A 19,934-nucleotide genomic window follows, 5' to 3' on the forward strand; every position below is an offset into this window, starting at 1 on the left:
AATTCAACTGAGTGCCCCCTAGGACTACTTCAAATACACCAATGGAGTGACACTGGGCCAACCTAATGCCACCAAACTAAAATACACACTCAAAGTGCCCTCCCCAATACAACAGCGCCACTAAAAAGAGTGGTCTATCCAAACTAAGATTGGTCTTGAGTTAAATGGTTGATGATACAACCAATATCCTGTGGTGCCCACTGGTCACAGAAGACTTCAAGTGAACCGGTGGACACCTCTTTCCAGGTGCACACAAGGCCGCAGAAGAGTGGCAAACAGTCGGAGTGACCCTTCCAGTGGATCCTGGATCAGTAGATGATTTTAGCCAGTCCCAGGAGCATAGACACCAGGTGACTGAAGGTGAGGAGTGGGGGGCTGAAATGCAGCCAATAATTGAGGAGCAGCCCCTTAAGGTAATGGAAGAGGAGCTAAAACCTCTGTCACCGCACGTATATGCGGAAAGTGGTCTCATCCAGGCCGCAAAAATCTACACGCAGGCTGGATATCTGTAAAATAAGCCAGATAGGTATTGGAGCCCCGCATGCCATGCAACACTCTCCACCCCAGGTCCTCAGTGGTGCCAGGGAGGATCCTTCAACCAGGGATGCTCACCAACAAGATGTTAGGCTAGGTATGTCCGGATGGAAGATGTAGGCAAGGAAGTAAGAGGAGTGTGCAACAGCACCTCATAGGAACATAGGAACAGGAGTAGGCCATTCAGCCCCTCGAGCCTGCTCCACCATTTGATAAGATCATGGCTGATCTGTGATCTAACTCCATATACCGGCCTTTGGCCCATATCCCTTAATACCTTTGGTTGCCAAAATCTATCATTTAAAATTAGCAATTGAGCTAGCATCAATTGCCGTTTGCGGAAGAGAATTCCAAACTTCTACCACCCTGTGTGTAGAAATGTTTTCTAATCTCGCTCCTGAAAGGTCTGGCTCTAATTTTTGGACTGTGCCCCCTACTCCTAGAATCCCCAACCAGCGGAAATAGTTTCTCTCTATCCACCCTATCTGTTCCCCTTAATACCTTATAAACTTTGATCAGATCACTCTTTAACCTTTTAAACTCTAGAGAATACAACCCCAATTTGTGTGATCTCGCCTCGTAACTTAACCCTTGAAGTCCGAGTATCATTCTAGTAAACCTACGCTGCACTCCCTCCAAGGTCAACATGTCCTTCCGAAGGTGCAGTGCCCAGAACTGCTCACAGTACTCCAGGTGCAGTCTAACCAGGGTTTTGTATAGCTGCAGCATAACTTCTGCCCCCTTGTACTCTAGATATAAAGGCCAGCATTCCATTAGCCTTATTGATTATTTTCTGCACCTATTCATGACACTTCAATGATCTATGTACCTGTACCCCTAGGTCCCTTTGGACATCCACTGTTTTTAACTTTTTACCATTTAGAAAGTACCCTGTTCTATCCTTTTTTGATCCAAAGTGGATGACCTCACATTATACAGAAAATCCCACCGTGCAGAATGGATTGGAAGGCAGGGAATTTCCAAGAGAAGGCTCAAGTTGTGAGACGAAGGTTCCCAAGGGAAGTTTTAAGGCCTGAGTGCCCCGAGGCTAGGGAGGGAAAAAGTCAGCCAGAGACCCCTATTCCCATTGCTATCTACTGACCCAGGTTGAAAAACGTGTGGACTTCAGTTGATGACGAAGGTGAGCCAAACTGGGTTTGTGATAGCCGATCAGTAATTTTCGTAATTGAAAGCTGGGCAGCAAAAGTTCCGTTTTAATTTATTTAGAAAAATGCTGCGCATCAGAAATCTGCTGCTCACAAATCTTTCAACAGATTTTTGCGAAGCTCAGCTCTCCAACTGATGAAAGTATCCACATATTGATTGCTCCTGTTTATTTTATTTTACATACTGTTGCTTTCAATTGCACTAAACTCCTGTCCCCTGTCCCAAGCCTTGCTCCTTCCAGCTTGGAACTCAGCAAAAGGTAACAGCTCTGGTGAGGACGGGGCCAGGCTTCAATGTGATGCCCACGTAGAATATCTCGTCACCACTGACTGTCCGGGCCCACACTAGAAAAATAGCTACTTGAGCGAGAGGCCAGGGGTCTGCAAGTAGAATAGAATTGTGCCCAGGCCAAATCTTGCCTACAGGATAAAAAGGTGAGAAAAATAAAAGAAACAGAAATTATGTGGTCAGCAGGCCCAGCAAATAATAAATTTTAGAAGTGGATTTGGATTTAAATATGTTACCAAGTGCACCAATGGACTCAGTTCCCCGAGATTCCCTGCTCCCATCAAGAAACAAGGCTGGGATGCTCCCCTTTTCCTCTTTTCACCCTGGCTACAGAATCCTTGGCAACATGGATTAGAACAAACCCAGACATCCATGAAGTACAGGGTGCGAGAAATGAGCACAAAACATCACTATATACGGACAAGATACTACAGCGTGAAACAAATGCAATCACTTCACTCTCCAACACCATTCTCAGGGTACAGGCTCAACTACTGTAAAATTAAGGGCCTGTCCTCCATGGCAGGATATCCCCAAACACATGTAGGAGTCCCATTCCTGGGAAATATAAATTGCACCCAAAGTTGCCAGTCTGTACGATAGACCCCCTGCCCTACCAACATATTTGCTTTAAAAAAATGGTAGTGAATGTCCTGCCTTGGACATATACGACTGTTCTTTCATCATCGCTGGGTGAAAATCCTGGAACTCCCTACCTAACACCCCTTTGAGAGCACCATCAACATAAATGCTGCAGTGGTTCAAGGACAAGGCCCACCACCACCTTCTTAGGACAACTAGGGATGAGCAATAAATGCAGCCTTGCTAGCATTGTCCACATCTCAATGTTAGCTGATCCAGTAACGTGGGCACTGCAATTAGTCACAGCGCTTTTGGGTTAGGGCAGGGAAAATGGTTTTCGCTCCTGACTGCCACGCAACGACTTCTTTTGGAAGTGCACAGGTGTGGATACTGGGTGAGACCAAGTTTGGGCTCAGCCTTGATAGCTTCAGCGTTTGGATAGCTGGTCAAGATTCACACGTGAATCATGGCCACTTGGTTGAGGTACCAGAGGGTTAACTGTAGGCCATGAAATCCAGTGAAGGAATCAAAATCTTCAGGAGAAAGAGGAGAAAATTGAAGAGAAGAAAAGCATTGTTGCAATGAGGAAGGACAACAAAGTGAGCAATTACATTGTGACTTTGGCAATGGCAGCACCTACCAGGCCAATGGACTGCACTTCCACTGAGATGTTATTTATATTTTTATTAGTTTGTAATTGTTTTCCAAGTTCTCTTCAAATACCTAGCGCATCCATACACCTTAACAACCACTTACATTTATACAATGGTTTCTCCCCTGGTGGCTCAATTGGTAAATACACTTCCCAACAATGCAAATGAGATCAAAACTGAGGATCAAAACTTATGCCTGTGAAGCAACTTGGGACATTTTTCTATGTTAAAAGGTGCTATATAAAAGTACGTTTTTCTTGTTATCTACATACTGCCCCCTCTGTGACATTATCACAGGCACAATGCCAGCTTTCACATGTATGTTGATGATACCCAGCTCTCCTTCTACTTCTTCCAGATCAACATTGTGAAAACCAAAGCCGCTGTCTTCACCTCCCTCCACAAAGCCCTTAACCCTAACTCCATCCCCCTCCCCAGCTACATTGTCAGGCTAAACAAAACCATTTGCAATCATGTCAACTTATTCTACTCTGAACTGAGCTTTAAACCCCACATACCATTCATCACCATGTCTGTTTACCTCTACAACATTGACTACTTATGCCCCTACCTCCATCCCTCCGCCACTGAAACTTTTGTACGTTCCTTGCTCACCTCTGGAATTAATTATTCCAATGCTCTCCTTGCTGGCCTCCCATCCTTGTTAGGCAAGGGTATTAAGTGTTACAGAACCAAGGCAGGTAAATGGAGTTAAGATACAGATCAAGCATGATCTAAATGAATGACAGTACAGGCTCATGGAGCTGAATGGCCTACTCCTGTTCCTATGTTCCTCCACCCTCCATAAACCTCAACTTGCCCAAAACACTGCTGCACATATTCTGTCCTGCACTAAGCACATCACCACCCATCCTCACTAAACGACGCTGACTCCCCTTCCCCAATGCATTAAATCCGAAATCCTCATCTATAAATCCCCCCATGGCCTTGCCCCACCCTGTCTCTGCAATTTCTTCCAGCCCTATATCCTCTCTTGTATGCTCCATTCCTCTAATTCTGTCCTTATATGCAACACCCCCACCCGCTTTGGCCACCATTGGTGACAGAGCCTTCAGCCTCCTCGGTCCCATTCTCTAACTCCCTCCCTCTGCACTTCTCACTCCACCTTTAAACATTTTGTCAAAACATGCCTTTTTGATCAAGCTTTCAGTCATCCCTCCTCAATCTCGTGCTTCCTGTCTCAGCATCTGTTTTATTAACACCTATTTGTAAGGCATCTTGGGATTGTTCTTTACGTTAAAATTCTTCTATATGTGAAAGTTGTTCTTCATAGTAGGTACAGCACAGGAAGAGGCCATTCGGCCAATCATGCCTGTGCTGGCTCTTTGAAAGAGCTATCCAATTCATCCCATTCCCTTGCTCTTTCCCCATAACCCTGTAATTTTTTTCCCTTGTTGATGTTATGCTGTGGCGATGTGCTAAGTGGAGCATCCCAGTGATCAGTGCTGGGAGCTACTGTTTCTAATCGATGTGGATTCAGAAACAAAATACAAGTTGGTCATATCTGCAAATGATATAAAGTGAGGGGGACAGTCAAGATTGCTGAAGCAGCCAATGAACTACAGAAGGACGAATTATGGCAGATTACATTTTATACAGATGTAAGTGTAAGATGTTACACATTGGGAACAAATGGAGGATGTGCTTAGTGAATGGTGTTTAGCTGGCATGGGAAGAAACTCAGATCTGGGAATGATAGTGGCCTCAATATTTACCATGTCCAGTCATTGCAGAGCAGCAATCAACAAATCAAACAGAATGCAGAGTTATATTACCAAATAAGTAGATTATAAGTCTCAGGTTGCCATGTATAGTGCTCTGGCCAAACCACATCTGGAATATTGAGTTCAGTTTTGGCCAATGAAGCACAAAGGTAGTGTTCAGATCCTGGAAGCAGTGCAAAGAATAGTCTCGTGGCTTTAGGTCAAGGGAGCATAAAGTACAAACTAGTAAGTGATAAGTTTGGGACTAATGTCAGGGAGCAGTTATTTACACAGAGTAATTAACACTTAGAATATTCTGCTAGGTAGGAAAGTAGCAGTAAAAACTCTGGAATCATTCAAGAGGCAATTGGATCTTGTGATGGCAAAACAGTAAGTTTCTATAGAGTGATGAGCTAGATGGACCAATTGGCCTAACTTATCTGTGTTTATCTTTATGAACTAAGCTATATTCATCAAAGAGAGACTTGGGCAGACGCCACCGTCGCATCGCCGATATTACACCTGTTTGGCACCCAAGCTGAAAGACTTCCACATGGGCTCTGCTTCAAAAAATGGAACAACAGCAACAACAACTTGCATTTATATAGTGCCTTTAATGTAGAAAAACATCCCAAGCCACTGCACAGAGGCATAAGGGGGGAAAAAAAAGAGACTGAGCCAAAGAAGGAGAGATTAGGAGGGGGGTTACCAAAAGCTTGGTCAAAAAGATGGGTTTAAAGGAGGAAAGAGAGGTGGGAGAGAATTCCAAAGAGTTGGGACCTAGCTGGCTGAATGCACAGCTGCCAATACTGGGCAAAAGTGGGGTGCACAAGAGGCTGGAGTTGAACGCAAGGATGAAAATTTTGAATTTGAGGAGCCAATGTAGATCAATGAGGAAGGGGGTGATGGGCAAGTGAGACTTGGGGGTAAATTTTAACCCCCAAGAACGGGTGGGTGGGAGGTTAAAATAAGAGCTTTTCGGAACTGGACCACATCCCAGCCACAAATCGCCCACTTCTGGGTTTAACCCAAGCAGGTTTGTATGCATGTGCACAGCAGACACCAGGAAGTCCCCCCCTCCCACTTGAAACCGACGGGCCCATACTTAAAAGGGCAATGTATCTCATTGAAATATCTGAGATACTTAATATTTTGTGCAATGGAAATTTAAAATGAATTTAACCTTACCTGTTCGGGTTTCCCATCGCTTCTGATTCACGTCAGATGAAAGTAGGCGGGAAGGTCCGGATCCATGAGGGGAATGCCTTTATTGCACTGCTTATGGGCCCAGAGGAGCAGGAGTGCTTCATCCAGGCCCAACAAGCTCTCCTGGCCGACAGGAACCCCGTGATGGGCCATCCTGCACCCCCCCCACCCCCAATGGTGGGACACCCACCGCACCCCCCACCCCCAATGGTGGGACACCCACCTCACCCCCCCCCCCCCCCACACAGTGAACTCTCACCTACCTCCAATGACCTCCGATCTCCAAGTCCCAGCCCATCCAATCTCCTCCCCAGCCAATCAATCAATCAGGCTGGCTGCCAGGTGCGAAGCCCGGTAGTAAAGTTTATTGGCCTTATTGGATCGCGACCTGCCAACTTACCTTCCAGGTTTCGCACCCGCAAATCTTCCCCCGACTCCTTTCCCGCTTGAAGTCAAAATTCTGCCCTTGGTGTGGAATAGAATATGGGCAGCTAAGTTTTGAATGAATTTAATGGAGGGTGGAGGATGGGAAGCCAACAGCAGAACATTGGAATAACAGGTCTGGAGGTGACAAAGGTATGTATATGGGGTTTCAGTGGCAAATAAGCTGAGGTAGAAGCAGAGGTGGGCAATATTACGGAGCTGGTGCCCTCTCCCCCCAAGCCATGCACCTACAAGGAAGCACAAAAAAACAGTCTGGAGGCTTTTTATGATGAGCCATCTGGTTTTCCCTTGCCCAATTCCAGGAGGTGCCTCCCCACTGAAATCAGAAATATAGTTGGAGTGGGGGGGTAATTGAATAATCTGTGGTGCCCTTTAAACCCAACTCTATGAAACTACTTTCTTGTCTACATGTTGACATTTTTGTTTTCATTTCTATCACTAGATCATTACTAAAACTTTCACTGCTTTTGGATGAAAAGATAAAGATGTAGGCAATTCCCAGCATGCCTATTTTTGGAAAATGACTGCTGAGTGAAAGCCTTTTATGAAGTATAATTGGACTTTTCCAGAAGGTGCTTTTGGCTGCTGTTCTCTCCCCTATAACAGGAATATAGAGGCACGCTTTCCTCTGCAGAAGAGCTACTTTGCTGCTTCAGACAAGCTGTTGTCATGTCTGCATTTTCTTTTTTAAAAAAAGGCAAGTGCTTTTGGCTGTGCACCTGCTGCTTCCTATTTCTCTTGTCAATATAAACCTATAGATCCTGACAGAAGCATTAGACAGAAGATTAGAGAGAATCCTTCCCCTGACTGCCAATCTTGACCAAATTGGCTTAGTTGTTGGTCAGTGTTCCAAAGACAACATTCGACTTCATATGAATTTTCCTATGCATTCAGTCAACCATAGAAAGGCTTATTTGGTGCAAACTTTGAAAGACAAATAGCAGGTCCTAATCATGAAGATCACAGAGATATGAAAATCCAGTATTTCCAGATGTATAACTGTTTGTGCACTGCCATCATTTCAGTGACTTGGAAACAAAATAATGCTTCAGAGATAGTTTAGAGGTAATCTTTAACGTAAAGATAAAATTTCCAGGACTTATCACAGGAGTTTAAAAATAAAACTACACAGGAGGCACAGAGGTACTTACCTCCTCCACTGAGGTTCCTCTTCAATTTAGCAGCACTCACTGTTTATATAAAAATAGTTCCTAAATTGTAGAAAACCATTTTCAGGGAGGGAGTTAGTTATATTTTCTTCCCTTTCTCCCATTCAGGAGAATGCGCATATCTTGGCTTCTGCAGTATGGTACTACTCTTTGTCCTTTAGTTTTTCACTCCAATGTTCTCCCCTTACTCTTCCTCTTCTTGGAGTTCTGGCAGTCTTCATGTGCTAGCCTAGACAGTGAATCTCCTCAGGCTTTTTGACTACGGGGCCATCGCAATCGAGCCCAATCATGATCTCGCCAAACACTCAGTAACACATACATCCAGAAGGAGGTCACTGAACCGACTCAAAGAAAAACAACCGGGCTCCCTCAATAGATAAATGCACAAATTGACTGCCGTAATTCCCTACGTTACAACAGTGACTACACTTCAAAAAAAAAGTTCTTCATTGGCTGTGAAGCACTTTGGGATGTACCGAGGTTGTGAAAGGTGCTATAAATGCAAGTCTTTCTTTCTTTTACTGTTGAACTGAACCAAACACACGAGCAAAGTCCCAGGTTAGATTTGTGATCTGTGCTAAGGTGGCTGATCTCAACTGAGGCGATGGGAGGGGGGGAAACAGGTACTACAATTAGCCTCAATGTCCCTGGGCTAAGCACAAGAAAACCAGGGGTCCCATTCTTGATTGCTGTCCTTGACCACACCCCACCCACCCCAAACCCCTACTGGGAATCATGCAAGTATGAGATGCAGACAAGATCAGGAACAAGCTCAGCTCTGATGCCTCCATGGTCAGATACCTTGCAGACATTGCTTAGCTTCGCACACGAAGAATGGCTATTTGGGTGAGGTACTGAAGAACTGCCAGTGCAACACCCCAGCATGAATCACCATTTTCAGGGGACAATAAGGATCCTGATACATCGAAACTACAGTACAGAAACAGGCCATTCGGCCCAACTGGTGTATGCTGGCGTTTATGCTCCACAAGCCTCCTCCCTCTCTACTTCAACTAACCCTATCAGCATATTCCTTCCCCCCCCATCTCATGCGCTTATCTGGTTTCCACTTAAATGCATCTATGCTATTTGCCTCAACTACTCCTTGTGGTAACGCGTCCCACATTCTTACCACTTCTTTATCTTTAAAAAGGTAAAGAAGTTTCTCCTGAATTCGCTATTGGATTTATTAGTGACTATTTTATATTTAGGACCTCTAGTTTTGGATTCCCCCACAAGTGGAAACATCTTCTCTACTTCTACCCTATCAAACTCTTTCATTATCTTAAAAGACCTCTATCAGCTCACCCCTCAGCCTTCTCTTTTCTAGAGAGAAAAGCCCTAGCCTGTTCAGCTTGATACAGTGCCTTACTTATATTACATAGAAAGAAAAACAATGCACCCAACTTTGAATTATAGAAGTCAAATTTAATTTTAGAATTTGGTGCCATTAAAATAAATGTGTTTAATTCAGTGTGGCGGATGCACTGCAAACATATACATACAGTTCGTGGCTCACCCAGGTGCCTCATGAGATTAAGTCACTTCTGAGAAAACTGAAAAATTACTTATTAGCTACTGAGTCAGTGTTTATGGACACCCTATTTGTGCACATATGGTTCTCAGTTTGCTCAGTTGTGAAAGGAAGCTAGTGTTCCATGGAAGGAAATCATTTATGACTCCAGCTAAAGCTGAGGCATCACTGGGCACCTGTGCAGGATCATGCAATTGGAATCAGTGCTGCAGCACACCCCTTCAGCAATGAAATAACTCAATTTTGAACCCAGCCTCTTGCTTGAACAGTGCAGCTAACATGAGGAATTAAAGAGGTTTACTCAAGGAACAAATCAGCCAAAGTTCACTTGTGAAAGACACCCATTTAATGTGTCATTCAAGCTTTTATAAAAAGTAACATTTACCGTCACACTCTGAACATTTACTGCTGGTGGGCATTTCAATAATTCGTGCTTTGAAAGTAAATTAATTCTACTTTGCCCTGACTGAGTCCAGACTTACGATAAGAAGAAATTTAACTGCATGTAAACCCAGACTCACTATCTTGTATCTGATCAGATTTCATGTTTTAATCCACTGAACCAGTGAACAATCCCTAATCACATCTCATTACAGTGCCTATACAATGCACATCAAAATTACACACCAACTATTTATTTTGTGCTGTGGCTTGTGCTTGGTGGTCTTTATTCCAGAAGGTTTTGCTAAACTTGCAACAAATACAAACAGCACCAGGATCCACTGCTGACTTTGTGACTCAACACATAGGAACAGGAAGAGGCCATTCAGCCCCTCCAGCCTGTTCCACCATTCAATTAGATCATGGCTGATCTGCATCTAAATTCCATCTACCCGCCTTGGTTCCATAACCCTCAAGACCCTTGCCTAACAAAAGTCTATCAATCTCAGTTTTGAAATTTTCAATTGATCCCCCCCCAGCCTTAACAGCTTTTTGGGGGAAGAGAGTTCCAGATTTTTTTTAAAATTCATTCATGAGATGTGGGCATCGCTGGCGAGGCCGGCATTTATTGCCCTTGAGAAGGTGGTGGTGAGCCGCCTTCTTGAACCGCTGCAGTCGATGTGGTGAAGGTTCTCCCACAATGCTGTTAGGAAGGGAGTTCCACCATTTTGACCCAGCGACGATGAAGGAACGGCGAGATATTTCCAAGTCGGGATGGTGTGTGACTTGGAGGGGAACGTGCAGGCGGTGTTGTTCCCATGTACCTGCTGCTCTTGTCCTTCTAGGTGGTAGAGGGTAACCTTCGTGTGAAGTGCTTCCTGACATCACTCCTGAATGGCTTGGCTCTAATTTTAAGGCTATGCCCCCTTGTGCTGGACTCTTCCATCAGAGGAAATAGTTTCTCTCTATCTACCCTATCAAATCCTTTAATCATCTAAAACACCTCAATTAGATCACCCCTTAAATCTTCTATATTCAGGGGAATACAAGCCTAGTTTATGTAACCTGCCCTCATAATTTAACCCTTTAGCACAGTCCCTTGAGACTTCTCTCAGGGACTTGCAGCAGCATCCAAATAGTTCAAACAAATTAAAAGCATCCATTGCTCTCAGCTACAGTCCCTTTTGCTCAATCTGCTCATGATTGGAAGGGAACAAACTGAAGGACAATGTATAATCAGTGGAGAATTTAGATTTATTTGCTGTACAATGATGGCTATACCTGTGGTTCCATTGCATAATATTCTCTGACTATACTCCCAAGTGTTAGCCTTGGCTCAGTGGTAGCACTTTTACCGCTGAGTCAGAAGGTTGTGGGTTCAAGTCCTTCTCATTTCATTGTATCATAGAATGGTACAGTACAGAAGGAGGCCATTCAGCCCATCGTACCTGTGCCGGCTCTTTGAAAGAGCTATCCAATTAGTTCCACTCCCCTGCTGTTTTCCCGTAGCCCTGTAAATTCCCCCCCCCTTTCAACTATTTATCCAATTCTCTTTTGAAAGTTACCAATGAATCTATTTCCACCACCCTGTCAGGCACGCATTCCAGATCTTAACTCGCTGCTTAAAAAATGTTTCCTCATGTTGCCGATCACCTTAAATCTGTGTCCTCTGGTTACCGACCCTTCTGCCACTGGAAACAGTTTTTTCTTATTTACTCTATTAAAACCCTTCATGATTTTAAACACCTCTATCAAATCTCCCCTTAACCTTCTCTGCTCGAAAGGAGAACAACTCCAGCTTCTCTTGTCTCTCCACATAACTGAAGTCCCTCATACATGGTACTATTCTAGTAAATCTCTTCTGCACCCTCTAAGGCCTTCCTAAGTGTGGTACCCAGAATTGAACACAATACTCCAGCTGAGGCCTAACTAGTGTTTTATTAAGGCTTCTCAAAACTTCCTTGCTTTTTATGCCTCTTTTTATAAGCCAAGGAACCCGAATGCTTTAACAGCCTTCTCAACTTGTCCTGCCACACTTCAAAGATTGGTGTACACCCCCACCCACCCACCCAGTCTCTGTTCCTGCACTTCCATTAAAATTGTACCATTTAGTTTATATTGCCTCTCCTCATTCTTCCTGCCAAAATTTATCACTTCGCTCTTCTCTGCATTAAATTTCATCTGCCACATGCCTGTCCATTTCACCAGTCTGTCTAAGTCCTCCTGAAGTCTGTTACTATCCTCCACATTCTTTACTACATTTCCAAGTTTTATGTCATCTGCAAACTTTGAAATCATATCCTGTATACCAACGTCCAGGTCATTAATATGTATCAAAAAGAGCAGTGGTCTTAATACTGACCCCTAGGGAACACCATTGTATACTTCCCTCCAGTCTTGAAAACAAACCATTCACCACTACTCTCTGCTTTCTGTCACTTAGCCAATTTTGTATCCATGCTACCACTGTCCCTTTAATCCCATGGGCTTTAATTTTGCTTACAATTCTATTATGTGATACTTTATCAAACATCTTTTGAAAATCCATATACAAAACATCAATTGTACTACCCACATCAACCCGCTTCGTTACTTCAAAGAAGTCAACTCACCAGAGAATTGAGCACATAATCTAAACTGATGGAGTGTTGCATTCCTTCAGTATGCCACTGAATCGTCAGAGGTGCCATCTTTCAGATGAGACATTAAATTGAGATCTCGTCTGCCTTCTAAGGTGGACGTAAAAGATCCCCTTGCACTATTTGAAGAAGCCATAGAATCATAGAAGTTTACAACATGGAAACAGGCCCTTCGGCCCAACATGTCCATGTCGCCCAGTTTATACCACTAAGCTAGTCCCAATTGCCTGCACTTGGCCCATATCCCTCTATACCCATCTTACCCATGTAACTGTCCAAATGCTTTTTAAAAGACAAAATTGTACCCGCCTCTACTACTGCCTCTGGCAGCTCGTTTCAGACACTCACCACCCTTTGAGTGAAAAAATTGCCCCTCTGGACCCTTTTGTATCTCTCCCCTCTCACCTTAAATCTATGCCCCCTCCTTATAGATTCCCCTACCTTTGGGAAAAGATTTTGACTATCTACCTTATCTATGCCCCTCATTATTTTATAGACTTCTATAAGATCACCCCTAAACCTCCTACTCTCCAGGGAAAAAAGTCTCAGTCTATCCAACCTCTCCCTATAAGTCAAACCATCAAGTCCCAGTAGCATCCTAGTAAATCTTTTCTGCAATCTTTCTAGTTTAATAATATCCTTTCTATAATAGGGTGACCAGAACTGTACACAGTATTCCAAGTGTGGCCTTACTAATGTCTTGTACAACTTCAACAAGACATCCCAACTCCTGTATTCAATGTTCTGACCAATGAAACCAAGCATGCTGAATGCCTTCTTCACTACCCTATCCACCTGTGACTCCACTTTCAAGGAGCTATGAACCTGTACTCCTAGATCTCTTTGTTCTATAACTCTCCCCAACGCCCTACCATTAACGGAGTAGGTCCTGGCCCGATTCGATCTACCAAAATGCATCACCTCACATTTATCTAAATTAAACTCCATCTGCCATTCATCGGCCCACTGGCCCAATTTATCAAGATCCCGTTGCAATCCTAGATAACCTTCTTCACTGTCCACAATGCCACCAATCTTGGTGTCATCTGCAAACTTACTAACCATGCCTCCTAAATTCTCATCCAAATCATTAATATAAATAACAAATAACAGCGGACCCAGCACCGATCCCTGAGGCACACCGCTGGTCACAGGCCTCCAATTTGAAAAACAACCCTCTACAACCACCCTCTGTCTTCTGTCGTCAATCCAATTTTGTATCCAATTGGCTACCTCACCTTGGATCCCGTGAGATCTAACCTTATGTAACAACCTACCATGCGGTACCTTGTCAAAGGCTTTGCTGAAGTCCATGTAGACCACGTCTACTGCACAGCCCTCATCTATCTTCTTGGTTACCCCTTCAAAAAACTCAATCAAATTCGTGAGACATGATTTTCCTCTCACAAAACAATGCTTAATGTTCCTAATCAGTCCCTGCCTCTCCAAATGCCTGTAGATCCTGTCTCTCAGAATACCCTCTAACAACTTACCCACTACAGATGTCAGGCTCACCAGTCTGTAGTTCCCAGGCTTTTCCCTGCCGCCCTTCTTAAACAAAGGCACAACATTTGCTACCCTCCAATCTTCAGGCACCTCACCTGTAGCTGTCGATGATTCAAATATCTCTGCTAGGGGACCCGCAATTTCCTCCCTAACCTCTCATAACGTCCTGGGATACATTTCATCAGGTCCCGGAGATTTATCTACCTTGATGCGCGTTAAGACTTCCAGCACCTCCCTCTCTGTAATATGTACACTCCTCAAGATATCACTATTTATTTCCCCAAGTTCCCTAACATCCATGCCTTTCTCAACCGTAAATACCGATGTGAAATATTAATTTAGGATCTCACCCATCTCTTGTGGTTCCACACATAGATGACCTTGTTGATCCTTAAGAGGCCCTACTCTCTCTCTAGTTATTCTTTTGCCCTTTATGTATTTGTAGAAGCTCTTTGGATTCGCCTTTGCCTTATCTGCCAAAGCAATCTCATGTCCCCTTTTTGCCCTCCTGATTTCTCTCTTAACTCTACTCCTGCAATCTCTATACTCTTCAAGGGATCCACTTGATCCCAGTTGTCTATGCATGTCATATGCCTCCTTCTTCTTTTTGACTAGGGCCTCAATCTCCCGAGTCATCCAAGGTTCCCTACTTCGACCAGCCTTGCCCTTCACTTTATAAGGAATGTGCTTACCCTGAACCCTGGTTAACACACTTTTGAAAGCCTCCCACTTACCAGACGTCCCTTTGCCTGCCAACAGACTCTCCCAATCAACTTCTGAAAGTTCCTGTCTAATACCATCAAAATTGGCCTTTCCCCAATTTAGAATTTTAACTTTTGGGCCAGACCTATCATTCTCCATAGCTATCTTAAAACTAATGGAATTATGATCACTGGTCCCATGATGTGGAGATGCCGGTGATGGACTGGGCTGGACAAATGTAAGGAATCTTACAACTCCAGGTTATAGTCCAACAGTTTTATTTGAAAATCACAAGCTTTCAGAGCTTACCTCCTTCATCAGGTGAGTGTGGGATTCCATGGAAGGTACCGCATATATAGTCAGAGAACAATGCGTGGTGATTACAGATAATCTTTCCAACTGCCCCTTGTCAAGGCAATCAAAGGAGTCGAATAGTGTTCAGACAGAGAGACATTACATACAGGACTACTGAATATACAAACGGTCCGAACCCAAAGACAGAGAGAGAGAGAGAGAGAGAGAAAAACATCCGAAAGAAAGAGAAAGAGAGAGATGACCAGTTGTATTAAAAACAGATAACTCTTTTTTCGCTGGTGGGGTTACATGTAGCGTGACATGAACCCAAGATCCCGGTTGAGGCCGTCCTCATGGGTGCGGAGCTTGGCCATCAATTTCTGCTCGACGATTTTGCGTTGTCGTGTGTCTCGAAGGCCACCTTGGAGAACGCTTACCCGAAGATCGGTGGCTGAATGTCCTTGACTGCTGAAGTGTTCCCCGACTGGGAGGGAACCCTCCTGTCTGGCAATTGTTGCGCGGTGTCCGTTCATCCGTTGTCGCAGTGTCTGTATGGTCTCGCCAATGTACCATGCTCCAGGGCATCCTTTCCTGCAACGTATGAGGTAGACAATGTTGGCCGAGTCACAGGAGTACGAACCACGTACCTGGTGGGTGGTGTCCTCTCGTGTAATGGTGGTATCTGTGTCGATGATCTGGCATGTCTTGCAGAGGTTGCCGTGGCAGGGTTGTGTGGTGTCGTGGACGCTGTTCTCCTGAAAGCTGGGTAATTTGCTGCAAACGATGGTCTGTTTGAGGTTGGGTGGCTGTTTGAAGGCGAGTAGTGGAGGCGTGGGGATGGCCTTAGCGAGGTGTTCGTCGTCATCGATGACACGTTGAAGGCTGCGGAGAACATGGCGTAGTTTCTCCACTCCGGGGATGTACTGGACGACGAAGGGTACTCTGTTGGTTGCGTCTCGTGTTTGTCTTCTGAGGAGGTCTAAGCGATTTTTCACTGTGGCCCATCGGAACTGTTGATCGACGAGTCGAGCGTCATATCCCGTTCTTACAGACGCTGAAAGACGCCCTCGTAAGAACGGGATATGACGCTCAACTCGTCGATCGACAGTCCCGATGGGCCACAGCGAAGAATCGCATAGACCTCCTCAGAAGACAAACACGGGATGCAACCAACAGAGAACCCTTCGTCGTCCAGTACTTCCCTGGAGCGGAGAAACTACGCCATGTTCTCCGCAGCCTTCAACACGTCATCGATGACGACGAACACCTCGCTAAGGCCATCCCCACGCCTCCACTACTCGCCTTCAAACAGCCACCCAACCTCAAACAGACCATCGTTCGCAGCAAATTACCCAGCTTTCAGGAGAACAGCGTCCACGACACCACACAACCCTGCCACGGCAACCTCTGCAAGACATGCCAGATCATCGACACAGATACCACCATCACACGAGAGGACACCACCCACCAGGTACATGGTTCATACTCCTGTGACTTGGCCAACGTTGTCTACCTCATATGTTGCAGGAAAGGATGCCCTGGAGCATGGTACATTGGCGAGACCATGCAGACACTGCGACAACGGATGAACGGACACCGCGCAACAATCGCCAGACAGGAGGGTTCCCTCCCAGTCGGGGAACACTTCAGCAGTCAAGGACATTCAGCCACCGATCTTCGGGTAAGCGTTCTCCAAGGCGGCCTTCGAGACACACGACAACGCAAAATCGTCGAGCAGAAATTGATAGCCAAGTTCCGCACCCATGAGGACGGCCTCAACCGGAATCTTGGGTTCATGTCACGCTACAGGTAACCCCACCAGCGAAAAAAGAGTTATCTGTTTTTAATACAACTGGTCATTCTCTATCTTTCTCTTCCTTTCGGATGTTTGTTTCTCTCTGTCTGTCTTTGGGTTCGGACCGTTTGTATATTCAGTAGTCCTGTATGTAATGTCTCTCTGTCTGAACACTATTCGACTCCTTTGATTGCCTTGACAACGGGCAGTTGGAAAGATTATCTGCAATCACCAGGCATTGTTCTCTGACTATATATGCGGTAACCTTCCATGGAATCCCACACTCACCTGACGATGGAGAAAGCCTCCGAAAGCTTGTGATTTTCAAATAAAACTGTTGGACTATAACCTGGTGTTGTAAGATTCCTTATATTTGAAGAAGAGCAGGGAAGTTCTCCCCGTGTCCTGGCTGACATTTACCCCTCAGCCAACACCTAAAACAGGTGATCATTTATTTCATTGCAGTTTGTGGGACCTTGCTGTGTGCAAATTGGCTGCCACGTTTCCTACAACAGTGACTAAACTTCAAAAGTACTTAATTGGTTGTAAAACACTTGGGGACGCCCTGAGACTGTGAAAGGTGCTATATACCATGGCAAGTTTCTCACTGAGATATCTTCACTGCTTTTCTCCCTCAGCGTCTGCACCGAGCGACTTCTCATCCTTGGTGATTTCAACCTTCATCTCAACTCATCATGCTCTTTCTCCTCAGAGTTCACTGCCCTCCTATAATCTCTCCCTCCATATAAACTCCCCTACCCATATTCATGGCCACCCCCTTGACCTCGCCATCTCACGTGGCTGCTCTACTCCCATTGTGTCAATCACAGATAAGGCCATCTCTGATCAGTTCCTTGTATCCCTCTCCACTCATATCCCCCTCCCAACCCCACTTCCTTCTGTGTCCACTCCTGGCAAAAATTCTCCCCCAAGTCACTTTCAAATTCCGAACTGTCTAGCCCATTCACCATCCATTCACCACATTTCTACAACTACTGATCTGCTCAATTATACCCTCACCTCCGATGCCCTTGTCCCCATTAAAACCATTACTCTCTCACACCCTAATCATTCCCTCCTCCTTGTCTATCCTATCAAAACCTTTAATCATCTTCCATCCCCCTCCCTGGCCACTCTCAGGTTGAACCACACCATTTGCAATCTTGGCATCCTATTTAACTTTGAGCTGAGCTTCCAACCCCATCCTCTCCACCACCAAGACTGCCTACTTCCACCTCCGTAATATCACCTGCCACCACCCCTGCCTCAGCCCACCTGCTTCTGAAATCCTCATCCATGCTTTTGTTACCTCTAAATTCAATTATTCCAATGCACTTGTAGCCAGCCTCCCATCTTCCACCCTCTGTAAACTTCAGCTCATCCAAAACTCTGCTGCCCGTATCTTAACTCGCACCAAGTCCTGTTCACCCATCACCTCATGCTCACTGACCTACATTGACTCCCGGTTCACCAACACCTCGATTTTAAAATTCTCATCCTCGTGATCAAATCCCTCCATGGCCTCGCCTCTCTATATCTCTAACCTCGTCCTTCCCTACAACTCTTCAAGAAGTCTGCATTCCTCCAAATTTGTATATCCCTCACTTCCTTTGCCCCACCATTAGCGGCTGTACCTTTAGCCGTCTAGGCCCTAAGCTCTGGAATTCTCCGCCTCTCTTTCACCCTTTAAGACACTCCTTAAAACCTTCCTCTGACCAAGCTTTTGGTCACCTGTCCTAATGCTTTCTCCTTTGGCTCAGTAGCAATTGTTCTCACTCATTTTACACTCCTGTGAAGTGCCTTGGGACATTTGACTACATTAAAAGGCATTGTATAAATTCAAGTTGTTGTTGTTGCACTGCATTATGAAAAAACAGGAAATGAGGGATGTTATCCCAATCTTCATCATCAAGCAGGATCTGCTGAACACCCTGAAGCTTCATAAGATCCGGGAAAAGCTGGAACTGACCAGTAACCAGAACAAATATAGGTCGGTACACCCAAAGGACAGAACAAGGAGCTCACTTGGCTAGATCCAAATCAATCCCTACTTCACAAACACAAGTCATGCAAGCACAATTCTTTTCCAAATTGATTCAGTTAGATTCAATTTTAGAAAATGGAAGGAACAACCTTTCACTGTTTATCCACAGTAAAGTCCCCAGGTTACACTCACCCTTTTACTGGCTACTCCTCTCAGCACTGTTCCCACTCACCACATTTCTTCTGCTATTGCTCTCAGCTCTGCAGAAAGTGCTGGTTTCTACACTTCCATTCCCTCGTCTCCCTCTCTCCCCTGCTTGAGCCCTAATCCCTCCGACCAGCAGTCTCCCGCTCTCCCCATTCCACACTCTCCCTCCGACCCCAGAACACCAACCTTCGTTCCCCAGTCTACCTCTCCCCCGAGCCCTCAACCCCCAGTCTCTCTCCATCCCAGATCCCCATCTCTTCCCCCTCATCCCCAACCCAGAGTCTCCCTTTCTCAGCCCCAACTCCCAAGCCTTCCCCCAACACATACATGAGTGTTTGAGACTACTACAGGGAGAAAGTTAAAGCACAAAAATCTCCTGGGCTGCTACCAGCAGCATCAGGGAGATGTATGACACATTCCAGGAGGGTTGACAACCTACCTCTTCCCTGACCTCAGTTTCCCTTCTTCACTTGCTCGTGGGTGGGCAGTAGGCTCCAGGCTCTTCTCACACAACAGCTGCTGGTGTGAAATCACAAGCAAAGATACTCAACTACAGGGGACCCAATCTTTATAATGCAAGAGCATTTGCATGGTCATAATGTCATGTGATTAAACCTCCAGGAATGCCTCCAACAAGAGATTTTTTTGGACTTTTTTTTATTCTTCTTTTTTTTCTCTTTATTTTGGCAACAGTTTCATTTTTTTCCATGTTTTTAGGCCCCCCTTTTATAAGAAGGGGGGGGGGTTTAGGGTGTGTTTATGTGTGAAAAACCCAAAGAAAAACCAAAACAAGCGCCAACCAGAGATTGATGTGCCAGCTTTTTTGAAACTATTGGTCAGCTTTTGCTGCTTTTCTAAATTGATATTTATTAATGTATCATTGTTTCTCTTTTAATTTAACCCATTTGGAGACACTGGGTTGTCCCAGTGTCATCAACCCAAATAAACTTAACAAAAGTACCCCAAATGGGGCACAAACAATAAATACCCAAATCATTTAAAAAAAAAAGAAACTTATCATATTAAATCATAATATTATTTCCACTATCATGCATGAATGTGTCATTGTTACAATATTTGAGAGTCTAAAACCAACAACATTTAAACAAGCAATGCTTTAAGAGT

Source organism: Heptranchias perlo, chromosome 17 (genome assembly GCF_035084215.1).
Source record: "Heptranchias perlo isolate sHepPer1 chromosome 17, sHepPer1.hap1, whole genome shotgun sequence".
Taxonomy (NCBI): domain Eukaryota; kingdom Metazoa; phylum Chordata; class Chondrichthyes; order Hexanchiformes; family Hexanchidae; genus Heptranchias; species Heptranchias perlo.